The following is a 20,174-nucleotide window of genomic DNA, read 5'->3' as shown; positions in this document are numbered from 1 at the left end:
AGGAAGAAACACAATAATAAAGCCACCGAAATGATCTGAAATATTGTGGAATTATTTAAAAAATGACCCCAAACAAACAATGACGTGTCCTTCAAAAACTGAACTGAGAACTTTTATCTTGAAAGGAAAAAAAAAGACATTTTGGCCATAAATTGATGCAGAAGAGGTGAAACATTGCATACAAAATCACCAGAATGGCAGAAATGCTTGTTTGATGCTCCCAAATTTTCCCACATTTCTTGCCCCCTCCCCTCCTCAAAAAGTTAAAATGTTGAAACAAAACCTAAACCCCAAAATTAATAAAATTGAGGGTTATGAAAAAATGTGTTTTTTCATACTTTACTGAATATACAAGTATAAGAATTAGTTAAAATCCTTAATTTTCCAGTTAAATTTAGGCATAAGAGACGTGTGAGACACCTGCAAAAGGAGGACTAGTAAGACAAAGTACATGATAATGTTAAATTAGAAATAAAGGTCAGCACTTGGATGAAATGTCCTCCTCCTCTAACTCTGAGTGTTTGAAAGTCACTGATGTGAGTTAATAAACTGTGCGACAGAAGTAAAAGCTACGCAGTGTCTGTTTTTGAAGATTTCAAACACAGCCACAGTGTTTAAACAGCTCTGTTTATAAAGCATCACCTCTGAATTATTCTCCGCCGCGTGTTCCTCTCTAATGAATGTGTTTCTCTCTCTATTTAGTTATTCTGCGTCTGAATGGGTCCGTCTCTGCCTCCTTTTCCTGCCACTGTATCTAAAACAGTGCATTAACATCTGCAGCCCATTTAGTGCTGCTGACACCAGGCTAATAACAGTGTGTGTGTGTGTGTGTGTGTGTGTGTGTGTGTGTGTGTGTGTGTGTGTGTGTGTGTGTGTGTGTGTGTGTGTGTGTGTGTGTGTGTGTGTGTGTATTTGCGCGAGCCAACAAGCACAGCTGAAAGGTGTCACCGAGGCTCCTACGCCTCCTCTAACAGTTACTGATTCAGGGGGCGCTTGTTGTTTTTTTCTTCTTCTTTTTGTCTGTTTTTTTGTGTCAGGCTGCTGGCTTTAACCCTTTGAAACCTGAGCAAATTGGCTTGATTTCTTACAAAAACACATGGAGAAGGTAATGAGCAACTTGGGAAGAAATGATCTGAAAAATAGCAGCAAAGAGGCCAAGAAAAATACCTAAAACTGAGCGAAAACAAATGATAAAATGACATGGGAAAAAATGTGCTTAAAAATAATAATATTTCTGTTAAATATTTTTAAATATACAATTAAGAAAATCAGCAAAAGACAAACTGTAAAACAAACAAAAAATCTGACCAAATAAATAAACAAAAACATAAAAAATTAAAACAAAGATAAAGTTAAAACTAAAACAAACAAGGAAATGAAATGAGAAAAATTAACTTAAAAAATACAAATGAACGCAAATATACACAAAGATAATTATAAATTTTAAAATACAAAAAATGCAAAAAAATAAATAATTCCATGAAAAAAAATAATGAATATAACGACAAACAAAGACAAAAAACCCACATAAAAACAAGGAAATGACCTGGCACAAAAATGTGCTTCAAGAAATTTTCTCCAATATTTTTTCTTAGCTTATTTTAAAAAATAAAAAAATATTTTGGAAATGTACTCTTTTTTTTTTGCAAAATGTGGAACACTTCTTGCCAAGTTCATCATTGTCTTTTTTTCTATAATTTCAAAGAATAAAACCAAAAAATAAGAAAAATAATGAAAAAAAGTAAAAATAAACAAACAACCGAGAAAAATTGTGTCTAAAAATGGTAACAATTCTAATTTAAAAATATTATCAGCTTATTCATAAATACAGTTTTTCGACATTTTACCCTGTTTACTTAAATATATGTTTTTTAATCCACTTATTTCTTGCCTAGTGCAGAACACCTCTTGCCAAGTTGCTCGTTGCCTTTTTTTCCGATGTTTGCAAAAAAAAAAAAGCGAGCCAAATTTGCTCGGGTTCGCAGGTTTAAATGCTTGTAAAAGGCGTCTGAACGCAGGACAAGAAAAATGATGTCGATCCAGATTTCAAAGGGTTAAAGGAACATTCAACAGAGTTTGTGTTCGACGTCCAGTTTGCAGCGCTGCTTTGTAACGGTCGAGTTATTAGACGTAATCAGAAGGTGGACGCGGCCAACACCTGAGCGATTGGTGCGCGCAGATGGAGAGGAGGGGTTTAAAAAAACAAAAAACATCCCTCGCTTATTCTCCTGCTCTCTCTTTCCCCGCATTGTTATTTGTCCATTTCAAATTATTGATCTTTTACAAATATTTTTCAAGGTATCTTAATTACTCGCAAAAGAAGCGGCGCCTTGGCCGGCGGACAACACAAATAAGTTAATTTGCATTTCTGTGTTGTGAGTGTTTTGGCAGGCGCCGCGCCGGTCCAGATTGTAACCCCTATTTCTGCCTCCAAAAACCTGCCTTGGAGGAGCGTCCACGGAGGGATTAGGGATTTAGTGGGGAAGGTAAGTGTGACTACAAGCTTTGGCTCGCCATCTGCTCCCCAGCAGAGTTGAGGCCAACCTGTGCAGCCTGCAGCAAAGACCTGGGCACTGTGCTAACTCTGGTTGGAGCCAACCTGGCGCCCGCGGCCCCAATCACCAACAGTCTGCTGATTAGTTGTAAGAAGCACTCCATATGTAGCAAAGTTTTTTTCCCCTCCTCTCTTTCTGTCTGTCTCCTTCCCTTCCTCTCCTTCGTATATTCCCTCGCCTCGCCGCATTAAATAAATATGAATGTATGGAATTTTTTTTTTTTAAGCGCCTTCGGTTGTCTGGAAAAAAAAAAAAAAAAAATCTCCCTCCTCTCACCTCTGACAGAAGCCAGCGAAAGAAAAAAGATGAAGAAATCCTGGCCTGTCTTCTTCTTCTTCTTCTTCTTCTCCTTCCCCTCCCTTGCTCTCTTTTGCCTGGCAGCGCCGGGAGACAGATGACAAGGGTTTGTGGCCGTCTGATCACCCCTGGGTGGGTATTTTCTAATTTATTTAACGGCAGCTTATTAAAGGAAAAAAACAAGATGAAGAAGAAGAGGAGGAGGAAGAATAGAGAAGGCGGAAAGGCAGGTCTCTCGCCCCGGTGGCCAGGGGAGTCAACCCAGCCAAGGAACGGCGAGGAGAGGATGCTCCGACTCCCCTGGTGGAGATACCCGAGAAGATCAAACGACACCGGACGAGGAGGAGGAGGAGGAGGAGGAGGAGGAGGAGGAGGAGGAGGAGGAGAAGGAAAAAACACAAGAAACATAATGCTCATTATTTAATTGCAGCCATTCCTGTTGCCAGGAACCTATTTCTCACTATTAATTATTCATATTTTATTTCAGTAATCCAATACTCAGGTGAGAGCGGCTGCTCTTGATAGAACATGTAATTTGGAGGCTTAATGGCGGCGCTGCGGCCCGAGCAAAAGGGATTAGAAACAGAGTATAAATCACTAATGGCGAGCGCGCGGCGGCTCAAATCCGTCTTTGTTTTGCTTGTGTTTTATTGCGTCGCTCCGGGGGACACACTTTGACCTTTCACCGTGGCGAGAAAGGAGGAGAAAAATGAAAAAAATCACACTTCCCAGATAATTTCCAGATTTGTCCAAACAAAGAGTTCATCAGCGTCTCTCGCTGGCTGACAATGAATATACAAAACGCAGCGTGTGTGCGCGGGCTGATTCATACAAATTATGTTTTTCAGGCAGAATAGCACCATCACTTACTTTTTGATCCGATTAGCTCCGTTTTCCTCCCGCTGCATGAAAATCATCTCCCAACACCTTCATTTGTCTGTGTGATGTTCAGGATAATCACAATTTATGGACTTGTAGGAATTTGGGGGAAGATTATAAACATAGAGAGTTTTTTTTCGTTGTCAGCTGACTGTAAAGCCCCGAGGTCATGTTTTTTTTTTATTTTGTGCTCCCACATAAATGTGTCTGTCACCAAGTCGCCATCGCTCAGACAGGCTGACAGAGCAGGAGGCGTTCGCTGCGTCTCAACATCCATATTCTCTGCTGAGAAAAAGACAGATTTGCTTTTAGAAACTGTAATACGGTGTTACTCAACTAAATCTGGCCCCTGATAGGGGCCCTGATGGCCCCCAAACTATTTTCTAATTCACAATCAAAATAAAGTCATTCACGTTGGGAAAGTTTTTTGTACTTTTAGTATTCATGAGGTGCCAGAGAGCATAAAACTGCACCTAAATGGAGCTTATTTATCAAAAAAGTGCCAGTGGAGGATCCCTGCACCCTGACAGAGGTCCTAGCTAAGACCCTAATGTCCTAAAATCGTAGAAATGCCCTTAAATCCCAGAAAAGACCTTAAATCCTAGAACTATCTAAAAATCTTAGAACTGTCCTAAAATCAGAGAAATGTCCAAAAATTGTAGAAATTTAACACAAAGTGATTCAAATAATCACAAGGAGATTCAAAACAACCACTGAGGGACGCATTTATGAGAAAGTTTCAAATCCACTCTGTCCGATAGTTTGAAAACTCAAACTGCGTTTTAGGATCAGTGAGGCTGAAAATGATTGAGCAGTTTATCGAAATGCATTCCTGCCAATTTCGGCTGAAAACGCCTCCGCCCGCGGCGAGCAGAAGCGCGTGTGAGTGTGAACACACTGTAAATGTGCTGTTGCGTCGACTGTAAGCTGGAAAACGTGCCGGCCACGTTTTTTATTTTGACATCCACCAAAAAACAAAGGTGCTGCGCAGCTTTTAAGCACACGAGAAAAAAAGGCAATTAGGTCATAGAATATGCACACATCTTGCATGCTCTCTGGTCTCCCGCAATTTGGGCTTAAAAAAAAGTAAAGGTCAGCCACGTTAGTCAGATTGCGCTCGACAAATTCTAAAAAGGCTCGCTGGTCACGCCGAATGTATTCCCTGCAACATAATTAGCCCCCTCAATTCCCTGTCGTGCCAGGCTACCGGGTGTCTCAAAAGCCCCACCCCTTCCCCCAAAATGCCTTTCACCTCTGCTTGTTCTGCGATGATGCCCCCTCCTCCTCCTCCTCCTCCTCTCTTCCTCTCACCGCTCTATCACACATTGTTGCTCCCCTAAACTTGCTGCAGATGCGGTCGGCTGATGCATAAATTAGTCATCAACATTAGCATTAGCCGGCGCGTGGCACCCGGTGCCAACTGCTCTCCGAACGGCCATAAAAGGTCATGTTTTGATGACTGAATGCCACACAGGCACCTTGGCTCCCCGGAGGAGGGTTCCCCAGGTGCACGTGAAAGGTTAAAAATTACCTACCCGCCGCCGCCTGTCTCTGGCGAAGGAAATAATTAGGGGGTTTTTAGGGAGCGGCAGAATGCCTCGCTGTCAGATGACAGAGCGTTACCTAATGGTCGTATCTGGGGAAGAGTCAACCGGCCTGTCATTCTCTTGACAGGACAAATGAGCATAATGGTGGCAGGGAAATGGGCGCCTGTTCCCCCCTTTTTTACCAGCCGGGGAGGCGGGGGAGGCGCAGGGAGGAGGAGGAGGAGGAGGAGGAGGAGGAGGGGGTGAAATGGCAGAGCCTGAGCAGAATAACACACGGACGTTAACCTTTTACATAAATCTGTTAACACGTGTTTGAGTGCTGTTTAAAAGTGAGGCTTGATGCTCTCCTCCGAGGTGGGCTCAGCCCGCCGGAGCTTTCTCCTGCTGAAATTTGTCGTATTTTCGTGTCGTCAAAACAAAGTAGACTTTTGTCGCATGAACTCGTATCGGACAGGGAGCTGCGAAAGATTCATTCGAGCAAGAAAAATTATAAATTTAACAATCAAAGCATGATGAAATACTCGAAAATCAAATCTGGCGCCCCCCCACCCGATGTCCACATCACAATAACAACACAGTGATTCACAGTGGGACGTGTTTTTGGATATTTAGCATCCGTAAGGTGTCAGAGTACATAAAACAGCATCAAAAAAGTGTCAGTGGAGGATCCGGCACACCTCTGTCAGAGGTCCTAGCTAAAACCCTAATGTCCTAAAATCCTGGGAGCTTATTAAAATACAAGAAACATCCTAAAATCCTTCCTGAAATGTCTTAAAATTCACTCATTGTTCTGAAATCCAGGAAACTTTCCAAATCCTAGGAAAATAAAAAATGTCCTAAATTCTTAGGAAAGTTCCCAATATACTTGATAAAACCCAAAATTTTAGAAATGTCCTAAAATCCTAAAGAAATTTCTTCTCACTGCTGCGACAGGCCCCTGGCCTCCTGTTATTTTGCAAAAGTGGCCCCCTGAGCAAAAATGTCTTAAAATCTTAGAAATGACCTGAAATCCTGAAAAAAGTTCTAAAATCCAAGAAAAATCCTAAAATCCTCCTGAAATCCTAAAAATGCCCTCAGATTCCATAACATGTACATGGCTGCTTCGACTGGCCCCTCGGCCTCCTGTCGTTTTGCAAAAGTGGCCCCCAAGCAAAGCCAGTAGAGTATCCCTTGTATAGAGGCTTCAAAATAAAATATTTGCAAAAAAAAGTCCTCAAGCAGAACATAATTTAAATGTGCATCCTCTCATGTAAAATCAAAACCAGAGTCAGTTAAAAAAAAATGCACATTTTCTAGAGATTTCCTCAGTTTACTTAATAAAACACTTTTTTTTTCAGAAAGGTAAAAATCTGTTTCCTTTAATCCTACATGTTAAAGCCAATGACGAGTGATCGCAGCTTTTAACTTAAAGTCACTTTTTTCAGTCAAACAATTTGACCTTGATCTTTGATTTTGTGCATGGGTCCAGTCCTCCCTCCCAAGCAGAGGGGGGCGGTAGAGCGCCTCACATGTTGCTGCCACTTGTGTTTGTAAATAAAGAAGAAGAGGAGGGAGGAAGTAGTGAAGCACTGTCACTGCCTGAAACTTTGACTTGCGTCTGTGCAGGTGGATTCACTCCCACAGCTGTTACCTGCAGTTTGCATGAACCACAAAGTTACCTTCAGTCACTGAGCTCAGAGTTATTAGTGCAGAGTTCAGAGTTCAGAGTTCAGAGTTCAGAGTTTTGAATCTCAGCTGCACACTTCTGTTTCTGTCTGTAGACGCTGAAACTGAAGAGACGGAGAAGACGAAGAAAAGATAAAGAAAAGCTGCAGAGGAAGGTGAGCGTTTCCCTGCTGTCTGTTTCTGTGTGTTTATTTAAGAAAACACTGAACTGTTTCTTCCTTTGTTTGTTTGTTTTGTGTTTTTGTGTCACAAACACAAAAGTTTACAAACATTTTTGGTAAGCTATAAAAAAATCTTACTTTTACTTAAACTTATTGACATTCTGTTTTTTTTGAATAAATAATTTCAAGTCATTTATTGCTAAAATTCATGGGATCGTTTTTATGGGTAAATATATGCATTGGCCTCCTTTGTTTGGTTTAAAATAAAAATTTAATAATAATAATAATAATAACAATAATAATAACAATAATAATAATAACAATAATAATAATAATAATAATAATAATACAATTTAATCACATGACTTTCTTATTTTACTAAAATGTATTTCTTAAGTGATGAGAATATTTTATTTATTATTATTATTATTATTATTATTATTATTATTATTAAACATTTTATTTAGTTTAATTAAGAGTAGTAAAATACCAAGAAAGTGATTTAGAAATCCTATTTTCATATTTGTATTTGATGAATTGTTTTGGTATGTTTATTTTTATTTGTGCATTTTATACTGCATTATATGTGTTTTTATCGACTATTTATTTTGTACAGTACTTTTGTACAGGACTTTGTCAACCTTGGTTGTTTTTAAATGTGTTATATAAATAAATGTGACCATATTATATTATAAACTATATTTTGAAAATATAGTTTGACATTTTTAAAATTTCTTTATGTTTTTTTTGCTTCAAATATCAAGAGTAGTAAAATATATATATATATATATATATATATATATATATATATATATATATATATATATATATATATATATATATATATATATATATATATATATTTAATTGTTTCTTTTTATTTTCTTTGTTAATTTTAATTATTATTATTATTATTTTATATTATATAGTGTATATATTTTTTTAAATATATTAAAGTATATTTTCTTGAATAGGACTCACGTGCATTCGTCCCGTCCTGAGATTCAGACCCACACATGCTGTTTCGGTAAGTGACGTTTTATTAGATGTGTGTTATTTGAAGGGATAAGAGCTTCAGCAGATACACTTTGGTGACTCTTCTGGTCTTAAAATTGACCATGTGCTTGTCTCAGCCTCGTTTTGATCTGCTTTAAAGGGAATTGTAGACACAAACCTACATTTTGGATTGTTTTTAAGTAATAATCTGTGGTTTTTAAACATTTTACTGTTGCAAATTGAAAGTGACCCAGTCTGAGATGCATGTTTTTAAACAAAAACTCAAGAACTTTCTCATAAAACTTGTTATGTTGAAAAGATAAGATTCACTGTATAATAAGATGCCACTGTAGTCTTCAATATAATCGTCATCAAAGCAAAAACTTAACACTAGCCGTGATTACGTTTGTGCTTTTAAAGATGGTGCAAAGTTAATGAAATTTGACGATTTCCAATAATCAATTCAATACCACGGTAAAAAAACTTCATTTGTTTAAACATTTTTTATTAGATTAAATTAAAATTGTAACCACATGTTGAGTGTAAACAACATGTGGACACAAACACACAAGAATAATGTTGCAAAAACGTCACTTCTGCTCCTCTGCATTTAGTGTTCAGCTCTTGTACTTGTGAGACATGACGGTTGGTCTTTGTGGTCGTCTGTTTGTCCCGCCCCTCCTCAACTGTGATTGGTCATTGTGTTTCTGCCTTCAAACGTGTGTTTTTTAGTCATCTGTCGTTGTTTCCATTATTTGTACCACCAAACATGGATTTTTTTTTTTTGGTGACTTGTGGCTGCATTTCTAGTAACATTTGTGCAAATAATATGTGTGTTTTGTAGTGACACATTGCTGTGTTTCCAGCACCATTGTGTCGCCAAATATGGGAGTTTTTAGGAGACCTGGAGGTGTATTTACATCGATGTTTGTGCCACTGAACGTGGGTGTTTTTTAGCGACCTGTTGCCACATTTCTAGTGTGTTAACTGAGAAAATGCCTCTACAGCCTGGTATGCACGGTGCAGTTTTGGGTCGTCTCAGGCCGTAGCTGAGTTTCCATCAATGTTTGTGCCACTGAAGGTTTCCAGCAACATTTGTGTTTTTAGTGATGCATTGCTGCATTTCCAGTGTCATCGTGTCACCAAATGTGGGAGTTTTTAAGCAACCTGCAGCTGTTTCTGTGAGTGTTTGCACCCCTGACAGCAGGTGTTTTAGCGCCCCGTTATGCACTTAAGTCAACCTTAAAACGAGCAGCTCGTCTTACTTCAGACTTTGGAGGATGCAAACTTCAAACCTTCTGCAGGAAATTCACTTTTATCAGGTGTAAAATTTGTGTAAAAAATAAGATAATTTCACCATTAAATGAAGTTTTGCTTAATATAATGATTTCTGAGTGAAATCTTAATTTGAAAGGGGGCTGGTTTTCTGAGGCCTCAGGTTGCTCTCGTCTCCCGCCTGCTGCGTTCACACCTCAGCTCAGCCTCCGAGGCTCCGCGGCGGCTCGGAGGTGCAGTTTGACTCTGTGCTGCAGTGCAGTTTAATCCTTCCTGTGCCACATCCTGCATGCTAACAGAGGGGTTATTAACATAACAAACTTAAATGCCCTATATAAATAATATGTTCGCAGAAATGCAAACCGGCTCAGCTGACACTGTTTAGGCAGCGCCTCCAACATCTGTTTATGAGCACTTTGCCTAATGATATCATCCGATATCATTAACTGTGGCAGTGCGCGCCGCAGCAGCAGGTGCAGCTGTTTATGCCCCCCCTCCCCAACACCTCCCCAACATACACACACACACACACACACACACACACACACACACTTGAAGAGAAAAGACTTTCACAGTCTCCTCCAACACCAGCACCAGCCCTCTCCTCCCTTCCACCCCACGAATCGCCAAACCGCTCATTAGGACAATTTTCCTCAACAAAAAAGCGGCCCCTATGATTTCAATCTGTATATCACCTGTAATTGTAGTTTTTAGCGAGAGCCTGATTCCATACATTTAGCGGGAGTAAACTGCGACTGCGGCTGCGGGTGCTGAAAGCACGCCTCTCGCCGCGGCCGCCAGCTGCAGAGGCTGTTTTTAGATGGCAGGCTTTCCGCAGGGAGGCTCTCGTAGGCCTCTGAGTGTGTGTGTGAGTGTGTTTTCTCGGGGAGGTGGAGCTTGGCGGGCCCTTCGCTTTGTTTCCTGACTTGCTCTGTTTAGATGCTGGAAATTATAGAAAATTATTGAAATTATTATTTCTGGCAGCAACAATGGGGGCTGCTTCCTCCTTCTGACCGGAAGGCCGCGTCCAGGGTCCTCGCAGGTTCTCTGGAGCCTGATTTGATCGTACGCTGCTGTAATTAGTCAGATGGTCGCCTCGAATGTTGTGCGACACGGAGCTATCTGTTGCATTAGCGCCGCACCCGAGGCGGACGCAGTATTTATAGATCCAAAACAAACAATGCATATGGCAAAATGTTAACTGGCTCCGTCTTCATGTTTCTGTTTCTGTCAGGGAGGGAAACGAAACACAAACTCTCAGCTCTGCTGGTGTTTGAATTGTTTTCTTTATTTTAACACTTTGTGTTAAATATCTTATATCTTACAATATCTTTTCCTGTATTTGCCCAAAACAGAGCTTCTTTACATTAGAGCTCTTCACTCCAAAACTGATCATACGTCATCTGCATGAGATCAACATTTCTGCAAGTTTTTATTAACAGATGCTCAGAGGTTTCCGTTCGTGCATTTGAAAATGTGGACGTTTTTCAGTGACCTGTAGCTGTGTTTTTAACAGTTTGTGCAACTCAACATGGGTGATTTTAGCAACCCGTTAACACATTTCCAATAGCTTTTGTGCCGTCAAATGTAGGTGTTTTTAGCGCCTGCCGGCTGTATTTCCAGCGCCGTTTGTGCCGTTAAACATGGCTGTTTTATAGCAACACACTGTGTTTACAGTGGCGTTTGTGCCACTGAATGTGGGTGTTTATTAGTGATCCTCCGGCACATGTCCGGTGTCTTTTGTGCCTTCAAACTGACTTTTTTTCGTGTGTGTCCTGAGGCTGAATTTTCAGCATTTGCACCGCAGAGCTGTTTCTACCTAGTGTTTGTTTATTTTTTATTATTGCGATTTTTTTTCATGTTTTTTCATGTTTTTTAATGTTGGTCATTTATTAATAGAGGGAGACTTTTTTTTTAAGCTGTGACATCAGCAAAGCCAAAACTTTAAAGATGCCAAACAGACGGTAAAATAAAACAAAATAAATCATATATGTAATGACAGAGTCATTTTATTTTTCCGCTGATGTAATTTTCAGTTTCTCCTTGAGACTTTGAAAGTGTAAAAAATCACTTTGACAGCTCTACCGGAAGACGAGCTTGTTGGCACCCAGAGGAGGAGTTTTATTTGCAGGCAAAGACCCCGACACTGAACCCGCTCTGAGCACTGAGGGCCAGCAGGGAATACACACCGACCACACACACACACCGACCACACACACACACACACACACACACACACACACACACCAACCACACACAAACACACACACAGACACACACACACAGTGATGAATATCTGCACTCGTAAATGCTGCGGCAGCCATTTACATGAACACACACCGAACAAAACACACATACGACAGATCAAAAATATCCGAACGCGAGATAACACACATGTACACAACAAACACACACACACACACACACACACACACGCACTCACACTCCTCCCAGCTGTTCTCTAAATGTTGATTACACAAGACACTGGGGGGAGCCTCCTCCTCCTCCCTCCTTCCTCCTCCTCCTCGATCCGGTAGCCGGGCGATTCCCCCACAAGGAGGCCGAGCGGGACCGGCTGACCCGAGGTGCTCAGTGACCCGGGGTTGGGGGTCCAGAGAGGGCCGCGGCCCCGGGGCCTCTTGGCTGGGCTCTTCTTCCCCCTCGTTCCCTTCCTTCCCTCAGCTCTACGAGCAGCCCGTCTCAGGACGGGAGACATGGGCAGAGACAGCAACGGCCCGGGGACAACTGGCCGAGGAGCAAAAACCAAAAAATTTAAATCATAAAACTCCTCCTCTGTCGAGATGCTCGGGTAACTTTGTGTCAAGTGAAACGGAGACGGGGGATTAAAGGGAGATGATTTTTATCCGACGTGAAGATTTTTCAGCCGTTGGAGGCTTTTATCCAGCAGCAGAGTAAGATTAAAGTACACGAGGCAACATGTTTTTAAAAAAATATCCTTCTTATCAGTTTAAAAGTAGAGACTCACTTTTGTGGCGTAACGTTTTCTGCAACCTTCATCAGCGTCTGTTATCGACTAAAGGAGCTGTAACTTGCCACCATCAGTGGTCACTAACCAACTTTTATTTGCTGTGTGTGTAACAAAATCCTTTTTTTAGTTAGATTTTTATTTCAAACAACTAAAATAAGAGAAAAAAATTAAATAAGAGCAAGAAAATACAACACCAGAACGCCCAGCAGACAAATTCACGAAACAAAGAAAGTCTGAGAAGGAGTAGGACGAAGTGAATACTTCAAAAACCCCTTATAATTCTTTAATTTTCATTTTTATTCTTTCCTTTCATGTTAACGCACAACAATCATGTTGAGATTCCAACTCTAATAAGCATTTCCTGACGAAAACGAGCATGTAGAAAAAAAGAAAAATCTTATATTACCTTCCCCTTTCTCAAAACAAACATAAAGAAAATAAATCGATGGTCTCTTAATTACTGTTACTTAAAAAACAACATTTAGAGTAAACTCAGAAAGAAAAGAAATTAAAAATATAGATAGAAAATCAAATCATACAACTTAAGTCACCTTTAACAAGGGGACAGATTCTACCTGAAAGCGTCACATAGTCTCATTATTTTGTCTAAACTAAAAATATTTTATATTATAGCGTACACGTCTGCTTTAATGCCGTCTGTGCAAACTTAAAATTAAATTTCCCTCTATGTTCTTCTTCCTCTGGCATAAAAACAAGCAACTTTTGGAGATTTTCTGGTAGTACAGAAATATGAACTCAACTAAGTTTTGGTTAAAAAAAATTTGTTGTGAATGTGAACTCAAAGGTCCACTTACTGGCCTTTTGGAGCTTTCAGCTGCAGATTTCTTGATTGCATTTTTTGAAGAAGCAGTGTGAGGAATTTAGTGGCATCTAGTGGTGAGGAGAGCAAATTGCAACCAGCTGAAACAAGCGTGAATTCCTGTTTGGGATTTCTTCGGTGTTCGGAGGTCGTAAGCAGGAGCTGATAGAGGTGATAAAGGAGCCGTCCGGTGCTGAAAAAGATCAGTCCTGTCGGTGCTACAACAGGAGATGATATTAATCAATAAATCAACCAGTCACCTTCTAGGATTTTTGCACATTTCTTGGATTTTAGGACATTTTTGGGATTGTATGAATTTTATAGAATTTTACAACATTTCTAAGATGTCAGGACATTTCTGGGATTTTATGAAATAACTGTGATTTTAGGACATTTTTAGGATTTTGGGACATTTCTAGGATTTTAGGATATCTCCGGGACTCTAGGATGTTTCAGGTTTTTAGGACATTGCAAGGATTTTTGGGTATTTGTTAGGATTTTAGGAGATTTCTGAGACTTTATGATGTTTCATGTTTTAAGGACCTTTCTATGAGTTTCTTACATTTGTATGAATTTAAATCATTTCTAGGATTTTGGGGGGATTTCTAGTATTTTAGCACATTTCTAGGACTTTTGGGATGTTTTCACAATCTTAGGACGTTTCTCATATTTTAGGACATTTTGAGAATTTAGGACTTTTCTAGGATTTTAGGGCATTAGGTGCTTAGCTCAGTCCTCTGTTGGGGTTTGTGTGCATTTCTAAGATTTTAGCTTGTTTCTGGGTTTCTAGGATGTCTCTTTTTTGATGAAGAAGCTCTATTTTGATGCTGCTTTATTTGGGGCCAGATTTGGCCCACGTGCCATAAGCTGATGTTCACTGCCCTGAACCCGACACACTGGACCTTTAAAGAAGAAATGCACAAAAGCAGAAGTGAGAAAATGCCGTCGCTGAACTTTGGTTGTTGAGTTTCTCTGCCGCCTTCTTCACTGTGATATGGTCAGTGTGTGTAGTTTGGTAGAAACAAAATAGTTCCTACATAAAACTGTTCACAACAAGGTCTGTGGATTATCTTGAGAAACCAGGTCATGATTTCTGGAGAGAGACGTTGCTGGTGAGATTTTCAAATGTATTTTTTTGGCACTTTGAGCCAAGTGCCATCTAGTTCCATTATATTGGAGAGAGGGCAGACGTCAGCCGAAATCTCCGGCACTCAGCAGCTCACACCAGAACTAATAAACAGCACTACAGGAAAAAGGAAAAATAGGCATTTTTTAAAATTTGGGTTGAACTGTTCTTTTAAACTCTTCCTCCACTCTGTGTGTAAAGTTGTGCGGTGAACATTTTGGCACGATGGCATGAAGGAGCTTAATTTTCACTTCACAAATTTCCTAATGGGCAAACTAAAGAGATCTCTGTGCTTTAGCACCCTTAGGCACGAGGCAGCGGAGCTAACGTTCAACTTAATGATCGACTGAGCTCTGCTGTCAGAGTGCAAGGGAGGAAGAAAAAAAAGAGTGCAGAGAGGAGCTGCTCGTGGACTCCTCTAAATATGCAGAAAATATGCAACATTATTTGTGTTTTTTGAAGCAAATTAATGTGGTGAAACTAAACTTGTTGTTGCACTTCCTTCATTTAATAAGAGAGGGTGAAGAAAGAGGCTAAAAAGAGCAGCTGCTGATAGAAAAGATGCAAAACATCACAGATGAAGAAGCACAAGTCCAATTAGTCCATTCAGAAAAAGACACGTTTTCAGAGATTTGCCATTTTAGTTGAGTCTGATCGGTCTGCAGCTCGTGCTTTAATTCACGCTCTGCATGTGTCGATGTATATATTTAACTCAATATAAATTAATGCCAGAATCAGACAACGTGACATTTAAGTCTTTCCAGATTGTCATCTTGTCAAATTAGGCGATCATGGTGTCGAGACACGTGTCAGATGTTGAACTCCGACCTGTCAGCCTGCAGTCCGTCTGATGTGCAAAGGTACAAGAGTGCAGGACGCAGTTTTGTGTTCGGAGCGGGCCGAGGACATTGTCAAACGGGCAAGACAAGACAAATTCTGGCATGACTGTTTTTCTGTTTGGGGTCTTGTGAGGAATCTAAGATGCAGAATCAGTTGATATCCTCTCTGACACACCAGATTTCTGCACAGGTCTGCTTTTCAAGACCTGCTCCCAAACTGGCCCTTTTAGTCCTGAAACCCAACCCAAGCCGTCATAACTGAAACTGCAAATCCTATGATAACCATGTGATTTTTTTCTAATAATTTGGTAAGCTGCATGTTTAAAATGATTATTTTAGGATATTTCATACATGAAAAAAGAAGGTAATTCAATTTTTTTCAAATTTTTCCAAATGTTTTTTTTCTCTTTTCAAATTTGACCTTTTTTTCATTTAGATTTTTAATTTTTATTTTTTAATATATTTTTTTTCTTATTCTCTGTAGGTCAGCTTTTTTAGATAATCTTCTAAATCTACTAATTTCTTGCAATTTGTGGAATACTACATACCCAGTTGCTCATTGCTTTTTCTTTTTTTCATCATATTTTGGATGATATTGCACCAGTTTGCTCAGGATTAAAGCATCACGTGACCCCAGGTTTCAAGGTTAGTGAAAACAGTTTATTTTTACATCCTGTAACAAACTTGAAACAACTACTCAGAGGCCTTTAAGGAAAAAAGAGGAAAAGTAGTGTAAGAAATTGATGTTTTATTCTAAAAACATCCAACTCAAGATGTCAAAAGAAGTCATTTTGTGCTTCGTTTCTGTGATAAAGTAAAAAGAAAAAAAAAAAAAGTCGAGTTTGGAGTCGACGGCATTAGCATCCACATTCATTCAGCATTCAGTTCCTGCATCAGCTGTCTCTTAGCCCGAACTTCCTGCTGGTTAATGTATGCTCGCTGTGCGTTTGCACGACCTGTCTGAAGTGATTTCTGACGGCCTTGTTTAATTAGCCGTGTGTGTGTGTACTTTTATACATATTCATCGGCCGCAGATTTCAGCCCGATTGATGTCGTAATTGATTCAGAAGGTTTTATAATTCCTGCAAAGGCAGACGAGGAATTTCAATGACTTTGCAAATTTGGGGAGGAGGGAGGACGGAGGGAGGAGGGGGGCGGAGATGTGAGGGCGTCTCCACCTGAGGACGGTGTGATTTCTGTCAGAGAGCGCGGGAGGATTGTCAGCTGCTTTGTTGTTGCTCTTTCACGAGTAAATTACACATTTAGGATTTATTAAGACAAGAAACAATTTTCAAATAGTGAATCCGTGAAGCCTCCGTGGAGATGTGCTCATTACTCCGTAGCCCCGGGCCATGTTCGCCGCCTCCAATGCATCCTTTTTTTTCCTCTTCCCCTTCCCCTCTGTCTGTGTTTTTCGGCGTCGCCGTGCCCGATGCCGTAATGTCACAGCGGTTTGTTCAAAGCCGCAACGATGATTTGGGCTCCCAGCAGGTGCCGCCCCGATGTCTGTTCAATTATTAAAGTGAGGGCCGCATGGATGCATTACAGCCGCCGCGCCCATTAGATAAAAAAGACGACGGCTTTTGACATATTTCCTCTCTGCCTCACAAAGACGCCACCGCTCTTTGTCACTTCTTTTTGTTTTATTCATTTTTCTCTTAGTATGCATGGAAATATTAAAGAGCCATTTGTTCCCTTTCAGTGTGAGAGCTATCGTGATCTTTTTGATTCGCCCCTCGTCAAACTGAGGTCGTGTCTGCTCCTTGTAGCTCCCTCCGCTCTTTTTAACTTCCCAGCAGCCCCCCCGCCGCCCCCAATCTAACCATGAAAACGGCCGCCGTGTTGATAAATAAATCATGCGGTGGACACAAAGTTAAACCTTCGACACAATCGCTCCCGGCAGCCGCCTTCCTCCTCTTTTTCCTCAAGCGCTCAGAAGTTGAGACTTTGTTCAGGCTCTGATTGGTCATTACGGCGTCATCAAAGCGCGTGGCGGTCGTTGGACGCTTTTGTGGCGGCATCAGTCGACACTGAAAGATGTAACCTATAAATTCTTTATCTGTTTTTGTCTTAAATCAAAAAAGAAAAAAGTTATTTTTTTTGTGGAAGTCTGAGAAAACGAAAGCAGGGTCAGATCAACACCAGAAGAGTGACGCCTTTCACGAGTATTTAAATCTTCGAAACCTGAGCAAATGTGTGTGACATTCTTTAAAAAAACATATGAGCAACTTTGATAGAAATGTGTTACAAATTTCAAAAAAATTGATAAAGGTGACAAACATATTTCATAGTTTATTTAAAAAAACAAAAAAACAAAAATAAAGGAGGTTTGTCAGACAATTATCAAAAAAAAAAAATCAAACAAAAAAAACAAAACCAAAAAAACCCAACATATATATAAATTATTTCACAGAAAACATTTAATAAATATACAAAATACTTTTTCTCAGCAGATTTTAGGTCATTATCACAGTGTAGTATCGTGTATAGTGTAGTGTAGTGTAGTTTACCGTATGTACTGCGGTGCACTGTAGTATAGTATACTATAGTATGGTATGGTATGGTATGGTACGGTACGGTATAGTATACTATAGTATGGTATGATGTAGTATAGTATGGTACGGTACGGTATGGTACAGTATGGTATAGTATACTATAGGATGGTATAGTATACTATAGTATGGTATGGTACGGTATAGTATACTATAGTATAGTACAGTACAGTATAGTATAGTATGTATTATGGTATGGTATGGTATAGTATAGTATGATACGGTGACAGTGATACGGTAATGACACGTTTTTGCACATTGGCGTTTTTCTGTGACGGATGATGTTGATTGTTTTGATGATTTGCTTCAGATCACAATTAGCCACCGAAAGTTAAACTGTCCTGAACTTTAGGTTTGGCTGCAGTTCAAGCAGAATCAGGCTCTTCCAAAAACGTTTTATGGCGGCTCGCTGCAGCTGCGCTCCGCCGCTGATTTGTGTGTTTTCAGCGATAAGCGAGAAGATTCATAACTCTCAACAACAACTCTCATAACAGAAGCTTTTCTTTATTTGAGCTCAGCGTATAATCTTTGCAGGACATTTCTTGGAGGATTTTTGGACATTTCTCGGATTTTAGCGTGTTTCTAGGATTGTGGGACATGTCTGGGATTTTATCCCATTCCTTGAATTTTAGGACATTTTTAGAATTTTAGAACATTTCTCAGATTTTGGGACATTATTAGGATTTTAGGACGTTTCTCTGATTTAAGGATTTTTCTTGTATTTTAGGACATTGGGGTCTTAGTTAGGTCCTCTGTGGGGGGTGTGGGGGGATCCTTCACTGGCACTTTTTTATTAAAAAGCTCCACTTTGATGCTGTTTTATGCACTTGGTTACTTTATATATTTACTAAAAGTACAAAAACAATTCCCAGTCTTAAAGCACAACCAATTGAAAACAGGCTAAAACTGCTATAAACTATAAACATTATTTTCATTATTTCAAATTTCAACAGAAGTCAAATTGAATGTAGTTTTTTAATATTCAGATGCTCCTCTCCCATATTTCAAAGTGAAGAAAAAAGTAGAGTAGTATTACATGCATCGCTCCACTCCTACACCAACACACCCCAACCTCTCTTCCTCCTCTTCCTCCTCTTCCTCCTCCTCCTCCTTGTTTGATTCTTCGCTGTGTGTTCTGTACATGCCAACAAATCCTAATTGCACCCCACACTCTTTTCTTCCCACCGATGCTGCGCGATTCGTGCCACCAAATTCCTCGTGTGCTAATTAGGCACGCAACCACGGTGGATACACTCCTGACAGGTGCTGCTGGCCTGCCGGGGTCACACACACACACACACACACAAAAACATACACACATTCAACGAGAGACAGAGAGAGAGAACGAGAGAGACGCTCATGCTCACAGCATTAAAAATAAATGGAGAGAGGAGAATAACGAGAGAGGCAAGACGTGTTAATTTCTAGCTTCCATCTGTTATTACATAAGCACTGCCAACAACGACGCATCTCTGGAAGAACGGCGAAAAAGAGAAGAAGAGGAGAGGAAGACGGAGGGCTGCAAAGGCAAAACAGCCGAAGTCCTCCTGCATGGAAGAAGAATTCCTCGGGGAGGCCGGCGGAGCACAAATCAGATTGATCGAGCAAACGCAAACTTTCACTTGAAGGTTTTTCGCTTCCAACACAGTTTGAACACATAACCTGGTGTTCCTTGCTCGCAATGTGGCAAAAAACCCAAAAAACGTGCCGTCGAAAAATGTTTGCTGTTTTGTAAGTTAAAGCCTCCAGAGAGTTCGTTTCCTCACAAATGTTTACGAGTGAGTTTGAAACTTTTTCTCGCTCAAGTTTGGAAAAGACAGAAACTTTTTTTTTTTTAAAGTTTGCTATGGATTTGTACCAGCACGAAGCTTTTGGAAATGTGTGCCAATATCAGTAACACCAGGGTCAGAATCACCAAAGATACAGATATTCATAGGTACGGAAGCCCTGAGAGGCATGTTGGGAAAAAAAAAAAATTGCGGGCAATGTTTGCCAAAACCCCAGTTCATCTCAGAGGCACTGTTACGTTTGAGATATTTAGGTTTTGGCCAACATTGCCCGCAAAATAAATACATAAAATCAATAAATATTAATCTTGCCTTTCAGGGCCTCCATACACAGGGCTGCAACTATTTATTTTGTTTGTTTGTTTTTCGATCACTCCATCAATTCCTTTTTTTATTAACCCTTTTAACTTTTAGCAAATTGGCTTGATGTCTTTCAAAAACATGAAAAGAAGGCGATCATCCTAGAAATGTTTCAAACTCTTCAATGGATGGATGAGAGAAGCAGCTGCTGCAGGAGCATCTGGTGCTCTGCTGCTCCCTCTGTGCCCAGAGTGCACAGTAAATAACCTTCTCATAGCTCTCCTAATGAACAGTCCAGCTCCAAAAATATAAAATATACGCTTGGCTGGAGATGTTTTAACCGTGGTCGACTTGACCGGCAGCATTTGTCATGAAAAATTAAAACC

General features: G+C 40.1%; 1 protein-coding gene across 1 annotated transcript in view; it reads left to right on the top strand.

Annotated features, from left to right (window-relative positions):
* LOC121962891 (uncharacterized) overlaps positions 1–20,174 on the top strand; it is a 326,081-nt gene that overhangs the window by 242,700 nt on the left and 63,207 nt on the right. The window contains exons 13-14 of the mRNA XM_088074350.1: positions 7,039–7,098; positions 8,079–8,131. The gene's annotated coding sequence lies outside the window, so the exon portion shown is untranslated. The remainder of the gene's footprint in view (positions 1–7,038; positions 7,099–8,078; positions 8,132–20,174) is intronic.

Source organism: Plectropomus leopardus, chromosome 24 (genome assembly GCF_026936395.1).
Source record: "Plectropomus leopardus strain MGB_pleo_1.0 chromosome 24, ASM2693639v1, whole genome shotgun sequence".
NCBI classification, from domain to species: Eukaryota; Metazoa; Chordata; class Actinopteri; order Perciformes; family Serranidae; genus Plectropomus; species Plectropomus leopardus.
This window is presented reverse-complemented; position numbering and strand designations above follow the sequence as displayed.